At 38.9% G+C, this 21,169-nt stretch overlaps 1 protein-coding gene across 4 annotated transcripts in view; it reads right to left on the bottom strand.

Moving 5' to 3' along the window:
* enox2 (ecto-NOX disulfide-thiol exchanger 2) overlaps positions 1-21,169 on the bottom strand; it is a 133,449-nt gene that overhangs the window by 74,057 nt on the left and 38,223 nt on the right. The window contains exon 1 of one of the 4 annotated variants that reach the window (XM_005913104.2): positions 6,030-20,361. The exons of the other annotated variants lie outside the window; for them this stretch is intronic. The gene's annotated coding sequence lies outside the window, so the exon portion shown is untranslated. Of the gene's footprint in view, positions 1-6,029; positions 20,362-21,169 lie in introns of those variants that run through there. 4 annotated transcript variants of the gene reach the window in all.

Here is a 21,169-nt window from a genome sequence, read left to right as displayed (position 1 = left end):
ATCAGGGTGACAGAGATGAATGTGACACATACTGTAAGGTACCAATGAGAGCAGTCACAGATCATGTACTCTAAACAGCGCCTCTGGTCAGACCAGAAATGCGCCACCCTGACTCTGTAACGGCGCTCTCTCTCTTCTTTTTATTTATTCTTATTTTTTTACTCTTTGGTAAGCATGCACTGAAAATACCAATACTTTTAATCAGATTTTAGGTCAGCTTTTTCTGACGTGATGATAGCTGGGACAGGCTTCGATGACCTAAGTGAATAAGCGGTAAAGAAAACAGATGAATGAATGGTAACAATTAAAAACTATTATAATGTTTGCTGGCTGATTACAATGGGGAAATAAGTGAGACCTTCTGTGAGACGTAAATGGGGGGGAAAGTCCTGGAGCGTTTTCACGACAGCTTAGTACAAAGCGTACGTGTCGTTAGATATTAAAAATGGTGTTTAACTTTCCTGTGACCTAATCTACTTCTACTTCACATTACTCTGCTCAAGCAGAAATGTCAATGCATTTAATGTATATATTATTATGGACATTGATGAAATAAGACACCCAGATTCATGTACATTTTAAATGAACTCTCTCATTCATTAATAATCGTGTCAAAATGTTACTTATGAGCAATTTGTATAACTTCGATCTCTCCTGCAGAGGCTGTATGTTCACCTGAAAACAATCACGTACACGGAGAAACAACAGTAGTTGAGCTTCATCTAAACTCAACATCAAAGGTAAGTCCATAAGGTAAGACAGCTGAAATAAAACACGACTTTAAACAAAAGCTGAATAATGCAACAGAGCTTTAATTTATACCACAGAGAAAACATTAAACACTACAGCTTCTTACTGCCTCGCACTGGTTCACAGACACACCAAAGGAGAACAGACCCAGCAATGAGTTTTCTCTGCAGAGTAATGCAGGAGCTTAGAATAGGTAGCCAAGCATCACTCTCATTACTATATCCTTAAAATGAGGAGTCAACATTTGTGAATTTGTTTCTGACTTCATCTAGGTTCTAACAGGTCCTAAAGTTGGTAAGTATTAAACACTTACGTGCTCTGAGAAGAGCTCTGAAATTGAATTCAACTTTTCAGTTAAAATTTCTGAAGTTTAAATTTTAAGTGCATGACTTAACATTAAATATTTGTATTGATGGCCTCTGGTTCAGAAAAGGTAGGCCTTGGCTCTCCACGCTTAAATTAAAATGACATCTGAACATCGCTAAGTCAACAATCTACTCTTGTAAAGGGAGGCTAACCCGGTCTCTGACACTCCCAGCTCTCTCTGTTTGCCACGGCCAACTAACTGAAACAAAAAAAAAAAGTAGGCGCCACTAATCGGCATGTGAAAATGTTCATGTTAAAATGCAATCATGCAGACCAATTGTCAGAATTTAAATTGTTCAAAGGAAACGTGTCAAATGTCTTTCACATACTGCATATCTGTATTTTGAAATTCTACAACTTCAAGAAACGCTAACGTTAATTAAAAAAAGAAAACGTCATCTTGGTGGTTTCTGCCTTGGCTTAGTCCCCTATAATATGTATGAAATTGTCTCTAATGACTAAGCCATGATGCCAAATCAAAAGAAAGCGAAAACCAAGGATCAGTGAAAAATGCTGCCAACTGAGGATGGATCAGATGGCAACTTGGACAAGGGGGGAAGAAAAAAAATGGAAAGCCTCCAGTTTTAGGGGAAAACAATGCATAAAATCCCAATTGTACTACAGCCTGTAGTTCAAAGCTGGTTACATCTGATGAGAAACTGAACAGCTGTGCAGTATAATTGATCCCACATGTGATGTCAAGCACACAGTCTAAGGCAAAAACCCCCAAAAACATCTCTCTGTGCTCAGTTATTGGAGGTTAGTGCTACTGCAGACAACAGGCAGTAGTAAGCCTGGCATTCCTGGATGTACTATGAAACCTATTGACGTGCAACATGATAACCCTCTTGGTGATTAAATTAAAAATCTGAACCTCCTTCCGCTACTCACTGCACAAGAAGAGTAGTGGAAGATATTACTTTGAAAATTAAATTGTTAAAACAGAGCTACAATCAATACAATGGCCTCTATCATGGCCTTCTGAGACCTTCCTTTCAGAATGCAAACACTTTCGCCTCTTTGTATTTGCCAGTCAGTGCCCTTTAACACTCTTGTAAACATCATCTCAACACAGAAGAGGGTTAAAAAGAAAGAACATACTTGATACTGGTGTTTACTGCCCTTCAAATAAAGCTTTCCCCTCTCACCCTGATTTATCTTTACTGCACAGACACACAATTAGCTATGGATCTTATTTATTGTTCTGAAACACAAGCTTAAAGGTTCCCCCACCCCTCCCTTCTTTAAGGTAAACTGTAGCATGACAGCAGAGGAAAACCTAAAACAAAGGTAGTGTCAAGAGAAATCTGCAGCCTTTTTTCCACCCTCAGGTTTCACAGGCAGAAATCTCAAGAGTGACCAAGTGTGAAGTTCAGAGGGCCTTATTAATCTCCTCAGTTCTGTCAGTGCTCATGTCTTTCATCATCCCAAGAGGATAAGCAGGAGAAAAGGATACCCTAAGTAAAGATTTATGTGAGTATTTATATAGAGCAGATATACAGTATATAATAATAAATTTGAAAAGCTTAAAGAAAATTTGCTAACATGCCAGGCAGCCAGAGGTAGACCTCGATCAGAGGATGTGAGTTAGGGAAGAGATTATGCTATAGATGAAACATAAAAACCAAACCTATAAAACATGTCTTCTCACGGTAGTACAGTTTTAATAGGTGAATATTAAAACATAACACACTGTGATACATTAAGTGAATGCGGTGACCGCTATCCAATCAAAGCTTCGGGACTGATACTTTGCAGTCAGCCTGTGCCCAATTTGAAGCCTTTAGTTCATTGTTTAAAAAGTAGTCATTATGCAGCCAAACCCTCGGCTAGTACAAGAGACATGAACTGAATGTAGTTATTGATGCCTGAAGGACAGCTTGACAACTCTGAGAAAGAAAAACAAGTTGAAGCGCTTCATATAATCCCTTTTCTTTCTTCTTTGAAGTTTAAACTGTCAGAACTAGAGACCAGGGCCTGAGACAAAAAACAAAAAAAAGTTGTATGACTGTCATTCTTTGTTGCGGTAACAGTGCTTTAGGTCCCCATTGCTTGTTATGCCGTTCTTGGAAAGAAAATGCGTTTGATGGTCGTGGTTAATCAACAGCTGGAACAGTCCTGAAGCAAACTGTAAAACAATTACAAGCCTCTGACAGACAGTGTGTCTCCATCAGCTCAGCCTAAAGATAAAGTGAATGTCCACTGAGTTACCTTAAAGAGTCAGTTTTATATCGTTTCATTGGCATTTGTAAAATCTTTATAATTACATAAAGTCACTAAGAGAAAATTGTTCAGGCACAATTATTTCATAACTTGTTGACAGCGAAGGCTTTAAGCAACTACAAGTATTTGTATGATCGATTTCATTCAAACCAAACCATGTGATCACCAGTCTACTTACACGAATTTAAATTTGATGGCAAATAATTTGTTGTCAGTGGTTACCATGGCAATTATAGCTCGCACTCAGTCACTTACTCATTAGTGTAACTCAGGTGATTCCAAGTGTGACTATTATTGGCCACATGGACAGCTTGTTATTCTGGCTCCATATAAAGAAACACCAATAGCAATAAACTGAAACCGATAGTCAATAGAGAGCTGTGTGTAAGGAGATATCAGAGAGGCAGGGAAGGGCATTCAACACTGTTCTTGTTAAATTTTGTTAAATGGAAACGCTAAACGTTATTGAGTCACATTTGGTCGTTGACCTGAAATCTTCAATCAGAATTTAAAAAAAAAAAATGTTTCCTTTAGGAGAAAATATAAGAAAAAAGTGCCTTATGAAACAATTTTTTATGTGTACATGGTCAACAATAAACCTTAAACTCGTGTTTTCTCTGCTGTTGCTAGGTAGAATAGTAGGCAAAGAAAAAGGTGTGAAACAAATCTTTAAGATTGACAGATAACAATTTACTGTGAAGCTGAACTCCAGTGACACTGGACGTCCTGGTACCTGTGAGCAAAAGCATTTGTTTGAGACATCTACAAACAATGACAAACTCTGGGAGCTGTAGCAAGTTTCACATGGAAACTCTGCCTGGCAAAGTTGCTTATGTATATAAAGACAGAAGCATAATTACTTCCTGAAGATCAATCAAAAAAAATTATACGGACTGCAAGAAACTATGGCCCGCAGTTCAAGGAAGGCAGAAAGGAAGTAAAGTCAAGAGGAGTGTAGAAACTTTAGTCAGAGTTTTGAAAGCATTAATTACTTGGATTTTGAGGCTAAGGACACAATAGTGCAAAAATGTCTTTATCAGCAGTTCCAGCTCATACCCATGAGACCTCAGGCTACTTCTGCCAGCAAAAACATCTGCTAAATCTATGAGTATAGCCTGAGATATGTCCAAATGGACCAAAATTTCTGCAGAAAGAAAGTGGCCCGGATTTAGCACAGTCAGCTGCACAAGAATGAGTAAAGACCTGGGATAAGGTGAAAAAAATGTGAATCTTTGTGACATGACTATCCCAGGAACTTGGACAAATTAAGTTTAGCGTTGTTAATGACAGCATGGACCTGTAAAGACACGCACCCGTGCAATCCTCCAAAATCCTAACTGCACATCAGTGCATGTAGGTGACCTGTACACCTCCCAAATGCTGACCTGTTGACAGGTGGGCCAAATAGGGAAGTGAGTGACAATGGAATCCGCTGGAAACCGAAGAACCGGTACAGAAGATGTACCTTACATCAGATTACTTCCCTTATAAGCTCATTCTTTGGTAACGGTGATTGTATCAAGATCCCCACAAAGATTAAAAGCAAATAAAATCTAGTTTTACACCAGCCCAAAAGGGATATTCATCTTCAGCTGGAACTGAACCAGCAACCTTTTGCTTTTTAAGTAAATGTGTAATCCACTACAATATGGAGCCCCCAAAGTACTGCGACCTTTCCTTAAGATATTTTCACAATTAAAAGTTTTTTAGTTCATTTAATTGAAAAGAGAATATTGTACTCATAAATACACATTGATTAGTGTGTAATTCCAAGTTCCAACAAAGTGATATTCTCACAAACTGAGAACTAATGCATTGAAAATACACAGGAGCAGGCACTGTGAAGCCCCAGTGTTGCCCTGTCATAATGAATAGGATTTTGCACTTGATTCAGAAGCTTTGATCTACTGAAATCTAGTTGTGATATTTATACACTGAACCATTAAACATTCTAAATTGTAGTCTTAATTGTAATTCTGGAGTTCTGGTTTTCAATCATTTTTATGCAAAGAGGAGTTTTGATATCACAGCTCCACCAGATCTTTATGCCATACTTGGCTGGTTTAGCAGAGATGCATTCCCTGAAACTGCACCTGCTTCTGAAATCACCAACTGTTCATCAGCACAGAGAAGTAGCAGGGAGATAGTAACTGGATAACTTGGCTACAAATACTGCCCTAATATCTCAGAAAGCAGCACAGTTGTCTGTGGCATGTAGTTCAGGATCTCTTTGAATCTTGTTTGAGCTCTGTTATGTCTGCCGTGGTCTACTTCAAAACATTACAGTTTACACACAATGTCCAAAAAACCTAGATACAGTTAAGGAATTATAAATAGCCAGACAACCTATCCTTGTCCTCATGGAAATGTGCATGAACAACCTGCTACCCCCAACACTTATGACAGATAAGTTTAATATGGATATGATTTCATAAGATAATGGCCTAGCAGCAGACAGAAACAACCCACAAAGCAGTTTGTACCCATTTAGATTTAAATAGTGCTCAGATGTTATTGTTACACAGAAATACAGCTTTTTCAGAATTACTGCAGCCCTTATCACAGCAATGACAAGAGCATAGATAAGCACAGGCAGAGACAGATTGTCTTTAAAAAAAGGCAGAGAAACTGCATTTTCATTCATATTAAGAAACGAATTGATAAGACGCATTTTTAGGTTCTTTAAGCACCTGCTCCCTGGTCTGCACGATTGCCATAGCCAGCGCCAACCCCAGATTGGAATAGAATCTCTGGAAAACAAGGTTCAGGCCCTGGATTTAGCCCTGTCCGCCTACTGACTGCTGAGTCGTTGTCATCTCCCCGTGCTGCTGACTACTGCAGCAGGTGACAGCATCTTATCAGCAGCTGCCAATTACAACATGGGAATCTTATCAGCAGTAGCCAATTAGAACCAGGGGACTTGCTGTGAGGAAATGTCAACAGCTCAGTGAACTTGCCAGGGCTCTTATCTGGCCACGCCTCTTCATCCAGGCAGCTTTCTTTGAGCTTGTCACTGTAACGACTGCCAGTGCAATGTTGTGACAAGAAGGGCTGGAGGAATAGCAGGGCTTCAAAAGAGCAAGCCTCCCAGAAAGACTCCACACTTCCTGAAAGCTGCAATATTTTAGTAGGCTTCTGACAGATGATGACTGGAAAGCTTCAGGATTCGTTCACCTTTCCCTGGGTGGGTGTCCACGCTGAATACCTAAGCTAAAAGAATGTATTAAAAATTTTGGAATGTAACTCTGCGCATGGGGTCACAGCTCGGTAAAGTTTGAACGCAGCCAAGGAATAGAATAATCTACCTGACATAATGCCAGGAAAAAAAAGTTCCTAAAATTGTAAGGGTAAATTCTCAAATATAAAAAAAACCCAAATAAAAAAAACAAAAACAATGCTAAACCCCCCCCCATTAAAGCCTGAATTTAAACCTCAGTTTTTGAACTGTGCAGTAATGTTGCCTTGCTTTTTTTTCCCTAAGCAATAACTTTGTGTTTAAATAACTTTATTAAAATTACTGGACAAAATAGACTAGCATGAGCTCCATATCATTGCCGTTCAGCTTAGCTATGCTCATGTTTTGTGCACATCCCACACCAAAAAGAAGTCTCACATCCTGTGACGAACACAGGTGCTTCTACACCTCTATCAAAAAGTAATTGAAATAAAACTGGGTTGTGGAACACACTGGCTTTAGATCAATTACTGTGTAAGATTAGAAAGACGTAGGGAAGTTCAAGAAACTCCAGTGGGGATCAATGGACGACATGCTTCTGCATTTCTGTTCCACAGCTGAGGAAAAGCTGTAACCAGAAAAGATGTTGCAATTTTTGTATTTCTTACATAAAATGATAAAAACGTCTAGATATCCAACTGGTATTTCAGAAATGTTTTTACACTTTTTAACTTTATAACGTTTCTAACATGTTGTATGCAGAATTTGCACTGTTTTCAATTAAATATATAATTTCACACATTTTCAAATCATTGCAATCTTTTTTCTAATAGACATTTTTACACAGCATCCAATTTCCTGAGACCACTTTAAAAGTTTCTTTTTGCATGGTGAATTTGTGGTTTCTTATCATGTCACGCCATGGTTACAGTAACTGAGTGTTCCAATTACAACGTTACAAAATAATCTAAATGATTTTTGGACTTTTCTTTTTTTTTTTTTTTAAATATAGCAAAAATGTCAATTGTATTGACTGTAGAAAATGGTTATTCAAAAAAATAATTGAAAGCTATGCAAACTACATTATACACCTGATTATTTCAGTATATAATGAAAAATATGTTGCAGGCTGAATTTTTGCTCGCCAATCTCTGTAAAGAAAGATTAAAAAAAAAGAAGCTATCTTACATGTGTACATGTAAGTGCAATGGCCCCTCTTTTGAATTACTCAAGGACAGATACCCAGGCTGGTACTGATAAACGAAACAAAGGCCAACAGTACATGATCAATACCGAAATAAATTAAAGGACATCACTTTTTACTATCACTCTAACAGCTGGAGGTATAGACATTTTTCTGTTGTATGTCATCAACTGCATCACTGGTCGTGAAACTTAATGGGAGACACATATTAGTATGGATGAGTTTTTAAGACCATATATAAAAGATTCTAGCAGACAGTGACCTCCACAGAGACGCGAAGCATTCAATAAATCATGGTCTGATGCGTTCTTTAGTAAAGCTCGGTGGATGGAGGTCATTGGCGTTATTTCAATAGATCATCTTTTTTCTAATGGAAGCATGGTTGACTAGAGCCATGAGAGATACCTTCCCTCACAGAAGCACATAGCTCATGGCAGACAAAAAACCTGAGCTGCCTTTGTAAACCCCTTTAACTGGCTTGGAATAGCAACAACGCTGCAACAAAGACATTTTCAGCACCATATTGTGGTACGGCGTTACCGAACACAATGCCACTGCATACTCACAGCTGATCCCCAATAGAAAGGTTTAAAAGGAAAGCAAGGACAAACCGTGTTTCTGTCTGCAGTGAACCAACTTTTTCTATCAGGTCATGTTTTCATGCTTGTATATTTTTTAAAGAACCAGTTTTGGATGAGGTTCCAACAAACTCGTCGTGAAGAGAATACAGCTGACGTTTCTTTATCTGAAATCACGTCATTTTGACCGTGTGCATGCAGTGTCTCCACATCTCCTTCAGCCACTTGAAACTCTACTTTTTAGTTAGACAAAAGGAAACGTTCTAATAATCAAGTCTCATTGCACCTGCAGGAAACTGTCAACAGAGAAAAAGATAAAGGAAGGAAGGTATGATGGAGGAGTGGACACACTTGGCAAATGTAAAAAGGGGAGCTTCCCTTCCAGTGGCTTTGACTCAAAACGCGTTTCCGGTCAATGCCATTACAACATAGTTTGGGATTTAACAACACTAATCATCTGGCATGCTGACTTTAGATTAAACCTATTCACTCCCTACCTGAGGGGGAAGTCAGGCCAAGGAAGAGAACGTCAAAAGAGTGTTAATAAAGCCAATGCTGCGTTGATACAATCATCATCATGCTGCAATAACCCTACAGCTTCCAGAACGCATATGAGAAGTGACACTTCAAAAACAAAGGTTTGATCACAACATGCAATCTGTGAAACTCTAGTCAGACAACAACCATGTTTTTCTCATATAATTGGATTAAGAATATAAATTGGCCACATTTCCAATATGAAAATGAAAGTCTTGTTTAAATATACAGTACAGATTGAGCATGCACAACCCACGCACACAGTACAAAATATATGCAGGTAAAGACAAGCTTATGAACTCCTTAGCATATCATCTAAATCATCCACCCAGAGGATTATCGCCTCCACGTACTAGGAGAGGAATATGGGATGTAGTGAAAGAAGGAAAGGGAAAAGCAGCAGCGAAACCCTGGGCAGAGAAAGTCATTGTTAAGGAAGGGGGTTGCTTATGATAAGATGTTGAAAGTGCAGAGTATATCTGCCCCTCTTAGATGTCTGGGAGACTTTGTGAGAGAAACAGAAAAGAGACACATCCAGAATTTTAGCAGACTTTCTTCTGATCCATCAGGCTTTTCAAACTGCAGACCAAAGGTACCTGCATGATGTAATCTTGAGCTCGTGTTGCCAGTTGTTGCTAGAGAGCAGCAAGACCGGTGTCTTTTAGAAATTGGAAAAGGTGACGGATAAATGAATAAAGATCACTTCACAAGTAGAAATTTAGCTTTCAAAAGAGAAAAAGAAGTTCAATAAATTTGCAAATACTTCTGTAATTGCAGCTTTACTCAATTATTATAGGGGCTTGAGTGTTGAGTGAGTGCGATTGTATAAAATTTCAATTAAATCTACCTCACTAAAGTAGAAACGATTTGATTCTTTCTGAATCTATTGCATGAATCTGTTCTTGGTCTAAACACACGCACCCTCATGTAGACACTTGTTTTCTTTACTTTTTTTTGAAGCACACTGCGTATCCCTTGAGAAGAAGGGTAGTGTAAAGGTTTTTTTCTTTGCTTACTTACATGCTGTACGTGTTTCTTCAAAGGAGTCCGAGCACGTGATCAGCCACAGTGCAGCTCTCCCGTGACATTTTTGTTTTTCAGACTTTGCTCAAACGTAACAAAAAAAGAGAAAGACCCTGGACTGTCTGTCAAAAAGTAATCCTGCTTTGGATATCTTCTCTCTGATGTTGTACTATGTTGTCTGCACCTGAAATGTCTTTCAGATAGACTACTTCACTACTGAAAAGCTCTGACATCAATACCTATTTCTAGGCTGTGCGCACACTGGTACAATCATGCAATAATAACAGATGGGTGGCACTTTATGCGTATCGCTGAACAGGCCTTGTGATGAAGCTGCAAGGATGACGGAGTACACAACTCATGTTCATGAGTACTGAAGAAAACAACTGAATAGAAAATAAATTAGCGGTGAACTGATTGTCTTTAGATTTTGAACCAATGTTTAGATAAACACAAAAACAACAAAAGAATCCTAAATATGCCGTAAACCTCATGTGTCTTATTATATTCTGCGATCTAGCTGACCTGTTTTTTCCTGCTATACCACAAGCTATGAATCAAATAAATCCGATAATCCAAGATAACTCAATAATAAGCATCTGTGCTCTGTGGAACAGTAACTGAGCAAATGATTCACCGCTGGGAATTTTTGTTTTGGACAAAGATGTTTTATTAGCGTTAGCCTGAAAAGGCCACACTTCAGCTGTAAAGCTTGTGTTTACAACTGTAATGAATATAAAATACCAATTTGTTTCTGCCAGTCACAAGCAACTTATGAAAACAGCTGATCCAGCTGTTGTGTGAATGGGTGATTGATCTAGTTTCATTGGCTTGGTGACCATCGGTTTGTCGGCCTCTCGTCAACCAAACTGTCAGTCCTTCGCAGTCTAAATTATATTTTTAAAATGCTCTGATATTTGCTAAGATTCAGGTGCAAAGAGGTCCCTTTCTAGCCGAGCAAATGCATAAGAAATTCGTCACGTTACCTGAATCTCAAATTAGAGAAGCATACACAACCTACATGCTGTTATGAATCTAAGAGTCAGATGACAGCTCACATTTAGTCAAATAAATTAGGCTAATTTATAATTGATTAATTACTCATCTTTCTTTTTTTAGTATTACTTCTGAACCACTCTCTCGAAAGATGGTGGCAGGATGGCGAAGAAGAGGCAATAATGTCAGGCAGTAAGAGGCAGCTGGTGTGGCTGAGTTAAACTGGCTTCAGGCTTAGAGGGGAAAAAGACGAAGGAGAGAAGGAATGGGCGAAAGGCGAGGCGAGGCGGGGCATTAATAGAAGAGAAGTGGAGCTGTGGGGCGTCTGTGATGAACATGCTGCTGTGAGCACAATACCGGTTAAAACGGGGAGAGTTTCATTCACACGGAGGCAACGAGACAACAAGGAAAACTATGACGTGTCCAAACTGTTTGCGCCCCTTCTTGTTTTGCTTAGGTTCCCAAGAAACTCAAGCTCTGAATGTATGAGCCAAACATACCACTTCCTGTATCATGTTCATCTCCGATTATGTGGTGAAGGAACACTGGTCTGTGTGTTCAACAGTCTTCTGGTACCATTTAAAAGAGTTAAAAAAAAACACCAAAGGATTGTGTAAAGCAATTTTGGTTCAGCTGTAATAGAAACAAACCTCATCCACATGGACAGCATAAATAATTCATCTAGTAATCCGACCTTTCTGAGAGAGCAGTTATTCTTTGGTGTTTTAAGCAATCTCAGACATGTAGAGATCTGACAATCGCTGGTGGCTTCATGAAAAACACTCTAGATAAAACCTCTCAATTGCCTTTACATTTGTAATTGAACCATCTGAGCCTTTGAATCTCAGGCCAGCCCTCTCTGTTAGAGAAACATGCACTCAACAGGAGGAAATGGCAGCTTCTATTTCAACTAAATTGAGGATGGGGGTTGGAGGGCTGAGATACAGAGGAAGTGCTGGGTAGATTACAGCCCTCTTCTGGAGATGTACAACCCTCTTTTCAAAACGGTCGGGACACTGACGCAAGCAGCTTTGTAATTTAAAGTCTGTATTATGCTAAATGGTAAAATATACTAAATGTTCTAAATCAAAGAGAACGTACAGGCTTTCTGTATTATTATTCCACATGTTCTAAGGTGCCAAGGTGTATGCTTCTTGTTCCAGTGTCCATGAAAGTTCTCCAGTGACCTGGGTTGGAAAAGGGTTAAGAGAATGGATCGGTACGGGATACATGCATGGCAGTTTAGCACCAAGACCATTTTATTTTATGGCCGTCATAGTGTAAATAATTTAAAATATATAATTTGCCATCATCTTGCTAAAATAAGCAATGCTTAAGCTGAAAAAGACATCATCTTGATGGCAGCATATTTTCCTCCCAAACCTTTATATGTATATATAACGTTAACAGAACCCTGACGGATGTTCAGTTTACACATGTCATGTGCACTAATGCAGCCCTATGAATGTCATGGATGCAGGCTTTTGAACTGTGTGCTGAAAACACTCGAGGACAGTTTTCAGCTTCACTTCTAAAATGCTTTCATACTCAGAAAAATGAGCAGTGTTTCTGGATTTTGTTTCATGGGAGTCTTTTCTTTACAAGATAAAGTTCTAATTTGTGGATGTAGCTCTGAACTGTGTTCACCGAATCAGTTTCAGGAGAGCATCTGAGCCCACGCAACGATTTCCAACAAAGACGTTTTTAATGGATGAAGATTATGGCTATTCATTATTGGTAGTCAGCCCTTGTACACATAAGTTTTTGTTTTTTTTTCAAAATTCCCCAAATTTCATAATGTTTTAATGTGTAGTCCATATTTTTAATTGCTTATCCAATTCAGGGTCACCGGGGGATGTAGCCTATGTCAGCTGTTATAAGGAGAGAGGCAGGGTACACCCTGGACAGGTCGACAGTCTATCACAGGGCTAACAAAGACACAGTCAATTATTTGCTCTCAGACTAATTGCTGGCCAATTAAGAATCACCAATTAACCTCATGTGTATATCGCTGGACTCTGGGAGGAAGCCAGAGTATGCAGAAAAACTCACATTTCCAGCAACTCCACTCAGAAAGGCTGCAGCCATGTGGTAGATTCAAAACAAGAATGTTCTTGCAGTAAGGTGGCAGCGCACCATCACAACGCCCTCATTTATTTACTGTAGATGATGAGGTCTTCACACTGTTTGCAGTCACATGTTAAAAAACACTTCTTAAACTGCGCAACTGTGTGCCCATGAATTCCTTCTGTGCTGCTTACGAAAGCCCATCCTTACTTGTGACAGACTGTCGCTATGAGTATAAAAAATAAAAGAACATCCCAATCACACTGCTGACCTGTTGCAAAATAATTGGTTTTCCAGCGTCTTGATGCGCCTGTCCCTGTTTTAGAAACATGTTGCTGGCATGAAATTCAAGAGAAGCATATATTTTTTAGTGTATTGAGTTTGGGGGAAAATAACTTGCCTGTTAATTGGAGAATCCATTAACCACCTTACTGTTGTAGCTTACGGTCTATAAAAGCATGTATCTTGCTGCAGCTTATTATGCTAATTTATAGTACGTCTCTGCCGAGATCTGAAAATACCTGTTACTGGCCAACGTTTTCTGTCATGGCCTAGATTTTTTTAAATCCTAAAAATAGAGCCAACTGGAGAAGAAGAAGCGTAGTTCTTTCTCAAAATAATGACGAAAATGTTTTGGGTTTATTGTCAAGTGTTGCCAATAAATGCTGTCTATTCCAGCTTTAGGAGAACCAATGCATTTAGCATGTTGGATAAAGCATTATGTTGTTTTTATGCAATAATACTCCCAAATCAAATATTCTCTCTGTATCAATTAACTGTTTATCAAAGTTTATACCAAAATGAACACTGAGCATTTTATGGGCTGTAGGTAGCTCACTGCTAAACTCTAAAATTTAAGCCTGCAGGGCATGTGCTGATTAGAAATCAATTTAGAAAAGACTAATTATAAGGATGGGAAAATGCCCCAAAATAAAACTTATTTGGTCATTTCCCCGAGGCTGAGGCATGAAGAAGCAACTAATTGTTCACCTTTCTTGTTACACTGCACGAATTATAACACCGAGAGGACCATTTGCAAAGCAATGCAGGTTTTTGGGTTTTGTTTTGTTTTTTGCTTTGACCATGAACAAAAATGACAGCCAAATGAATATTTCTGTTTTTATACTTTCAGAGCTTGAACCTTGCTTAAGGCTTTACCATTAACTTTAGTGCAAGTCTAGAGACACGTCAGAGCTGAGCGCCTGCTGGCACTGAATTATTTAGGTCTCATGTTTGCAGGCTTTGCAAGATGGGGTGAAATGGCACTAAATCCCTGACCACTGCAGCTGAAAGAAAAGTGGCAGGGAGCAAGACAGCATGATTAAAAAAATATAAGGATGACAAATGGGAAAAGGAAAAAGGAGGACAAACATCAATTTAATCTTCTTGCTCAACGATCATCAGTGGAATAGATCTAGAAACTGCACGTTTACCTGGATCAGACGCTTTGTATACGTGGTCTTTTTGTTGGAACTGCTGTAATTAACAGTTTCCTAAATACTAAAAGCTGCTTGACATAACTGTGCAAGAACACACTGTTCACAGTGACACAATGGCACTCTCCGTCTTTCCCTCAGCAGGAGTAGAGATAACTAAACTGTTATTTTGCAAGTGAAATAGAAGAGTCCCAGAAGAATAAGGAGCTGAACATGCATTTCAATCACTATTCTCTCCTGGAGTTAAAACACATATACTCTGTAGACATTGTGCGTAGAGTATCTGTCTTCAGAAACTTGCAGCTGCTCAATCTAGAACAGTCACTTCAGAACTCAGAAAGTCATTACACTTTAATTCCCCTGCATGGCTGCATGCATCCTGCTAATCTCTTAATGAGTTCTTTTTAACATCAATCTGTCATTAGTGTCTCCAGTCCATCAGCATCACTCTAAATCTTCTGTGTGGCCTTGGCATCACAAAGACTGACATCCCGCTGCAGATCTCCCCCCACCTCAGCACGCGCCATGCAAGTCAGCTTACCCGCACACATACACCTCTACAGGACAATGACATAGTCATATATCTCAATGGACTGTCATCCACGACAGCTTGAGTAGCCCATTACAGAATTTACTTTCCAATAGACCCTTTGCCTACCACTGGTGGGTCAGTGACATCACATTACATCTTTTATACTCAAATCCATTACCCTCCCATGTGACAACCAAAAAGGGCCACAAAAAGGCATACTACTGCCTGTAGTTCTCAAAACTATTACAAAGCACTTTTCAACATTCAGCTTACTGAACGGAAGTTTATTTCTGGTGTTTTGGAGCTCCACACAGCCAGAGTGGAAACCATTTATCACGAGCAGGCCACAGTAGAAGACAGGGTGTGAACTACACGCTCAGACTTTGTACTGGCTAAATGGTATGACAAAAAACCGTTACGACATCGGGTTAGTCAACACTACTCTCCTTTATAGCGCTCAGCTGTTTATCAGAGGCAAAAATAAAGTGCTGTGCAATGGTTTGTTCTTCGTCAGGATTTCAAAACTTAAATCACTGTGGTTGCAAAACTACGTAGCACAAATACATCCGTCACATTATGTTAAGCAGTCGAGTCCAGGCATGTTTTTGGCCAGCGCAGCGCCTTGACAGATGACGAGATGAGCTAGGTTTACCGTTCTAGCTCGGACACCTTCATTTTTTTTGTTTCTATTTTTACTGACTAGACAAGCTTCAGCAACATGAGAGAGATGCACCTGCTTCCACAGGAAAAAATAAATCTGTGTTTTAACATATCTTTATTGTAGCTAACACTTTGGTGGCTCAGGAAGCTACAAAGCACTCCTACTTATATTGAGCTTCCTGTCTGCATGCATTAACAGTGGGACATAGATTCATACATATATGGGCGTCCAAACCTTTGTGGACACGGGCAGGTGATGCATTTTACATCAGATAGATCCGTGTGGATATGCATACATCAAAAGGTACGATTTCAGCTTAAGGCTCAAGGAGACTGAAGACTGAATACAGCGAGGCACAGAAACTGAGAAACCTCTCCAAACAGTAGTTGTATAAATAGTATATATGAAAACTTGCTGAGCCATTTGATGGTTGTTAGGATGCAAGATTGTATAGATAAATCTGCACATGTCGAATATTTAATATATGTAATAAAGTTCTCTCTATAAAAGAAAGGTGGGATACATGTTTAACAGAAAGAAGTCAGACCTACATATATTTAATAACATTTTTAACATTAATAACATCCCACTAGGATACAATAATATATACTGTCCATATAATTTTGCTGCTATATTTCAGACTATGACGCAGAAGCTGTCTGACAATTGTTACCACTACCTACCTGCGCAGCATGTATTTTTATTTTCCTTGGCTAAATGACATTAACCTTTTTCCTGCAGAATCAATAGATTCTATTCAATTCCTTTCTCACTAAAGGTTAATGCATACGTGATTGGATCGGTTAGAGCACAGTTCTTTTATTGGCTAAAACAATGCTAGTGAAATGGCATTCGTGTTGAAATTTAATTAATTGATTTTCATGCAATGAAAAAAAAAAACCAATAAAAAGAAAAACACTCATGGGGGCATTTCTTTAATCTAAGCATTGGAAATGCTTCGGATAAAAATCACACACATGGCCTTAGGTTTGAAAATATACCTCCCCTCTGATCACTTCAATATTTTTCCCAGTCAAACAACCTTGTTACAAGGGTGCTTGAAACCCAATCAGCCAAAGGGTAAGTGTTCTCCTTCAAAGAGCGTTTTCCACACAAAGTTATTTGTTACTGCAATGAGCAGACACACTGCTTGCAGTGGACATACAGATGTCAAACTATGCTAACTAAACTCGCCAATCCAAATAGTCCTTTCTTTACGAGTTTGTCCTCATGTCAGACATATTTGGGTTCCATGAAAACACATTTAATTTAAAGTCCTTTAAGTAGGAGTGTTTCTTAGCATTGTGTTAACTCTCACTAACACACTGTAGACTGCATGAGATCAAGAATGTTAGTTAAGTGCTGGAGGCACAGCGCTGCGATTGAAATCACACCTCATTAGTTGACAGGGCCTGCCCACAGCAGAGGAAACCCTCATTTTAAGGCCTGAAAAATGACAGTCAGTCTTAAACAGAAATACCTTAAAAAATAAAATTGATTTCCATCTTCCCCTTCACCTGTTCGGTTTTTTGGTAACTCAGTTTTAGTTTGACATCACAAAGTATTAGAATGCCTTTAACTTTGGCTCTCTTTAAATCACACAAAACTGTTTTGGAAACTGCTCCACAAATTCTGATTATCATTACTATTACATTAACATGAGCAACAGGCACGACATAATTCAATGCAGCATGTGCAGTTGCTACTACACTGATATTTATATTCATTATAAAGGGTAAAACTGCTCCACTACAGGAGCAGCATCATTTTAAAAATCTCATTCTCTTCACCACCTGCAGCTTAAACACAGCAGGACTTGAGGGGAAATGGGCATCTCTGGCTGTGTTGCAAAACTGATAACAAACAGTATAGGGAAGATCCGTGCAGTGCGCCTGCTAACCCTAAGGCACCACTTATTATGGATGGTTAAAAGACAGGCACACGCACAGAGTGGGTGCACATAAACAGAGAAGACTAAGAAAATAAAGAGCAAACATGGTGGCTGAGTGCGTAGTCGAACTATAGAGGGAATGGTCGCTGGGGAAAAAGTGCGTTAGTGTTTCATTTAAAAACTAAATAAAGTATAACAAAATTTTACTGGGCACAGAGAAGCTCAACAATAATCTCTTTTTAGTAATAACCAACTGGTAATGACCTCCCAAGTGATATGATGTTCACTGAACTTAATTTCTCTGGAACTTTTTCATACTGAAGTAAATAAAAACATGGAGTTAGTCACATCGAGTCAGAGAGAGAAGTGACTCTGACAAACTGTGTCTATTTTAAGGCCGAGTCCACAGAACATCAATTCAATTTCAAATGTTACTTTTTGACTGTTTACAAGAGAGGAGTGCTCCATCCCCTATGTGTCTGTCTGCTTAGAGTGGCAATTCAAAGATTTAAAGAAATGTCATCAGAAAAAATGAAATCTTTCCAAAGCAAGCCATCAAATCTGTGATGACTTCAACTTCTCATGTCAGTTAGTTCATTTGTTAATTCCCTAAATTTTACATCAGTTAGTGAAAGACAATTCTGCTGTGTAACATTTGAGGGGGCTGCTTTATAATGCCACTAGAGTACCAAGAATTGTACATGTAATGAGAAAACTCTTTCTATTTGAGTTCCTGAACAAGACTCAGTCAATACAGCTGTTAATGAGTCACAGTGCTTCAGAGGGCTCAAGGACCTGACCAGGTGAAGACAATCAAAAGCCAGACAGAATCCAACCCTAGAAGCCGATAAATTCACAGCTCCATCTGCTCTAGGCCACCATTTACCTGCTAGTCCTGCAAGGGCTCCAACCAAGAAGGCAGAAATAACAGACTCTCAGGTCATACCACGCCAAGTCAAAGCTAATTTGTAGCCAATTTAATTCTGGAAATAGCACATGGGGCAGCTAGATTTGTGATTTGTCAGTTTGGACTCAATGTAGTCCAACAGAATCACGTTAAAAGTCAAGAGAAGAAGAAGAAACTAGTTAAAGACAGTCTGACACTGAATGGGTCTTTTTCAGTGAGAGACACCAACCTAAGACACTTCCAATGCAAAGACCCCTACACTTAAAGTCAATGAAGAAGTGTCAATACAGGTTAGACAATGGGATGAGGTCAAACATAAGAGGTAACCAGTGCTCCTCTATATCACCAAGTAAATGACAGATCATAAAAAAGAATTACTGGGAATTTCAACACAATGTGGGCTGCTCCTGTACAATGTTAGTGCGGTGCTGCAATAATGCTTCAGCAGGTAACTTAATATGGCAAAAACTGGTAAAAGGTATATAGCAATACGATCAGTCCTCTATATTATTTACAATCTGAAATTTACGCACACTCGTGATTTCTAAGAACTGTTCTTTTGATGATTAACAGTTATTACTGAGTATTACTGTAATATACGAGATCAAATCTCCAAAAATAGACTATGTTTGAGCAACCTGTGGTTAGAGAATGACAAAGTAGCTAATGATCCATTGCAACTCACAGATTATTGTAATGTGTCAAGTACAGAAAGAAAGTGTCAAGTTCTGTTGTCACTGCTTGACTGTACTGCACAAAATAATGAGGATTTAAGTCCAGAGAGGAGTCAAGGAAGCTTGCAAGTGTTATATCCGAAACAAATTAGTATCTCATTGCAGAAAATCTGACCAAGACTCTAAAAATAATTGAGATTCCTATGAAAATGGACATCCACACGTAAAATAACAGCCACTTTTCCATTTTATACGATCTTAACCCTGGTTACAATTTGAAGGAAGATTCATCAGGTGACTTTCACAAAGAAAAAAAATTAATAAATAAAAAAATCGGACGAATGCTGTAGGAAAAGCGGTGATTTATTTATGCAAATCCAGCTATGTGTAGCACCGTTTACCCAAGACAAATCTCCCATGTGGGAGAATAAGGCTTATTCTTATGATTCTTGCGAACTGTAGAGCGTTGGATGGAGGGATGATGGATGCCTTACCACCACATCAGCTCATGGGTCCTTCAGCTGGATGAGAAAAATAAATAAATCTCCTTTTGCTTTTTTGACAGGCAGAAATAGAAATTCTCGACCAGGATATCCTCTGGTTACACTGGAAGCTCTGAAAAACTGTCCATTGCCCCTTGAGGCCACTTGCTGTTGAGTTCCCAGGCTGTATAAGATCACATCCTTGTATTATGTAATACTGGAGAAACCAAGTTCTCAGAGAATGGCAAATATAAATATAATAATATAAATAACTTTGTGCAGAATTACCAAGTTACACAGAGCCAAAATACTGTAACCGTAAAACTATAACTATACACTGTTACCACTGTTGCTCTGAGCACTTTTTGAATATACTGAACGTTTCTGCCTCGTCTAATGTGACTTAAATATGACAGCAGAACAACGCATTAAATATTCTCGGCTTCTGCTGTGAATGCACGGTCATACTGACAGAGTGATTTCACATTAAACTAATGACATTATGACCGTAGGATACTTGGTTCTCACTGCTGTTGTGGGAAATCTAACAAGTGAGAGCTCATTGATCATGAAGAAACTGGAATCTAACAAAAGAAAAAGCTCCATGTTTGTTTACATTTGCACATCATGTTCTCTTCATAAACTTATCTGTATAGATTCATTTTAGGAGGTTTGTAACACAGTGGAGACATTTTTTTCTTAATTGAAAAGTTGTATTAAGCCAACGTCTCTTATAAGTTTTGAACAAACTCCTGCAATAATACAAAGCATTGTTTTTTGGTAATTGGTGCATTTTCTAATTTAAGGCTTTTTACCGATCGCTACCTTCTTTTATTTCCCCCACATGTCAACATGTGGTGTCAATTTCACTACCCCCCACACCCACCCCGCCCTTCTACAATCATCTAAGATGCATTGCCCAATTAGAGTTTAGCGTGGTCAGCGAATTAAAATTAAATTGCCATCAAGTCATGGACTCGTTCATGTGAAGATGTGAGGAAAAGATGAAGAGTCGATTAAGACTGCGCTAATGTGAAGTATTAATTAGCATTGCCACGAAAGCAGAGCTCACAGAACAACACCTCTCTGTCTTAAGGGCCTTTTTGTTCTATTACTTACAAAGCAATTAATTAGTCAGTACTTCTTTAATTCTTTAATTAGAAAGTCCTTTTTTAATTTGACACATTACCAGGCAAACACCAACACTTACTCAAATTACTGTTTAATTATAGCACATCCTCACATAAACGCATGCACGCGTATGCACTTTTCTCAGTGTGTCCCTCCCTGTGGTCAGTGTTTGTGTGAGAAAACTGAAGCTGTGTTGGAGCTGTGATTGGCAGCCTGTGTTGGCACGGTAACAGACAGTCAGGCGCGTACACACAATCTCACCGGAGCATTTTTTTTTTTTCTGCTGCAGCTGCCTGACCTCCAAACAGGCCTGACAACCAGAGCCTGAGGACATGGCAAGGTAATCGAAAACAACAAAGACTGAACTAAGCTACTCTTTTCCATACTGCCGCCAAATAATAGGATTATGCAACAATTCACATTGCACTTATTTGATGTTGGTAGAGGAAGACGGAGGGGAGAAAGGTAAGAAATATAACTGTTGTATCAAAGCACTCCTAAGTGAAGGGGGGTATTCTCCATTTGAGGTTACAAAC

The sequence above is a fragment of the Haplochromis burtoni genome, unplaced genomic scaffold (genome assembly GCF_018398535.1).
Source record: "Haplochromis burtoni strain Fernald_Lab_line unplaced genomic scaffold, NCSU_Asbu1 Contig_4, whole genome shotgun sequence".
NCBI lineage: Eukaryota > Metazoa > Chordata > Actinopteri > Cichliformes > Cichlidae > Haplochromis > Haplochromis burtoni.
The sequence above is the reverse complement of the archived record's forward strand: the minus strand, read 5'-3'. Positions and strand labels throughout refer to the sequence as shown.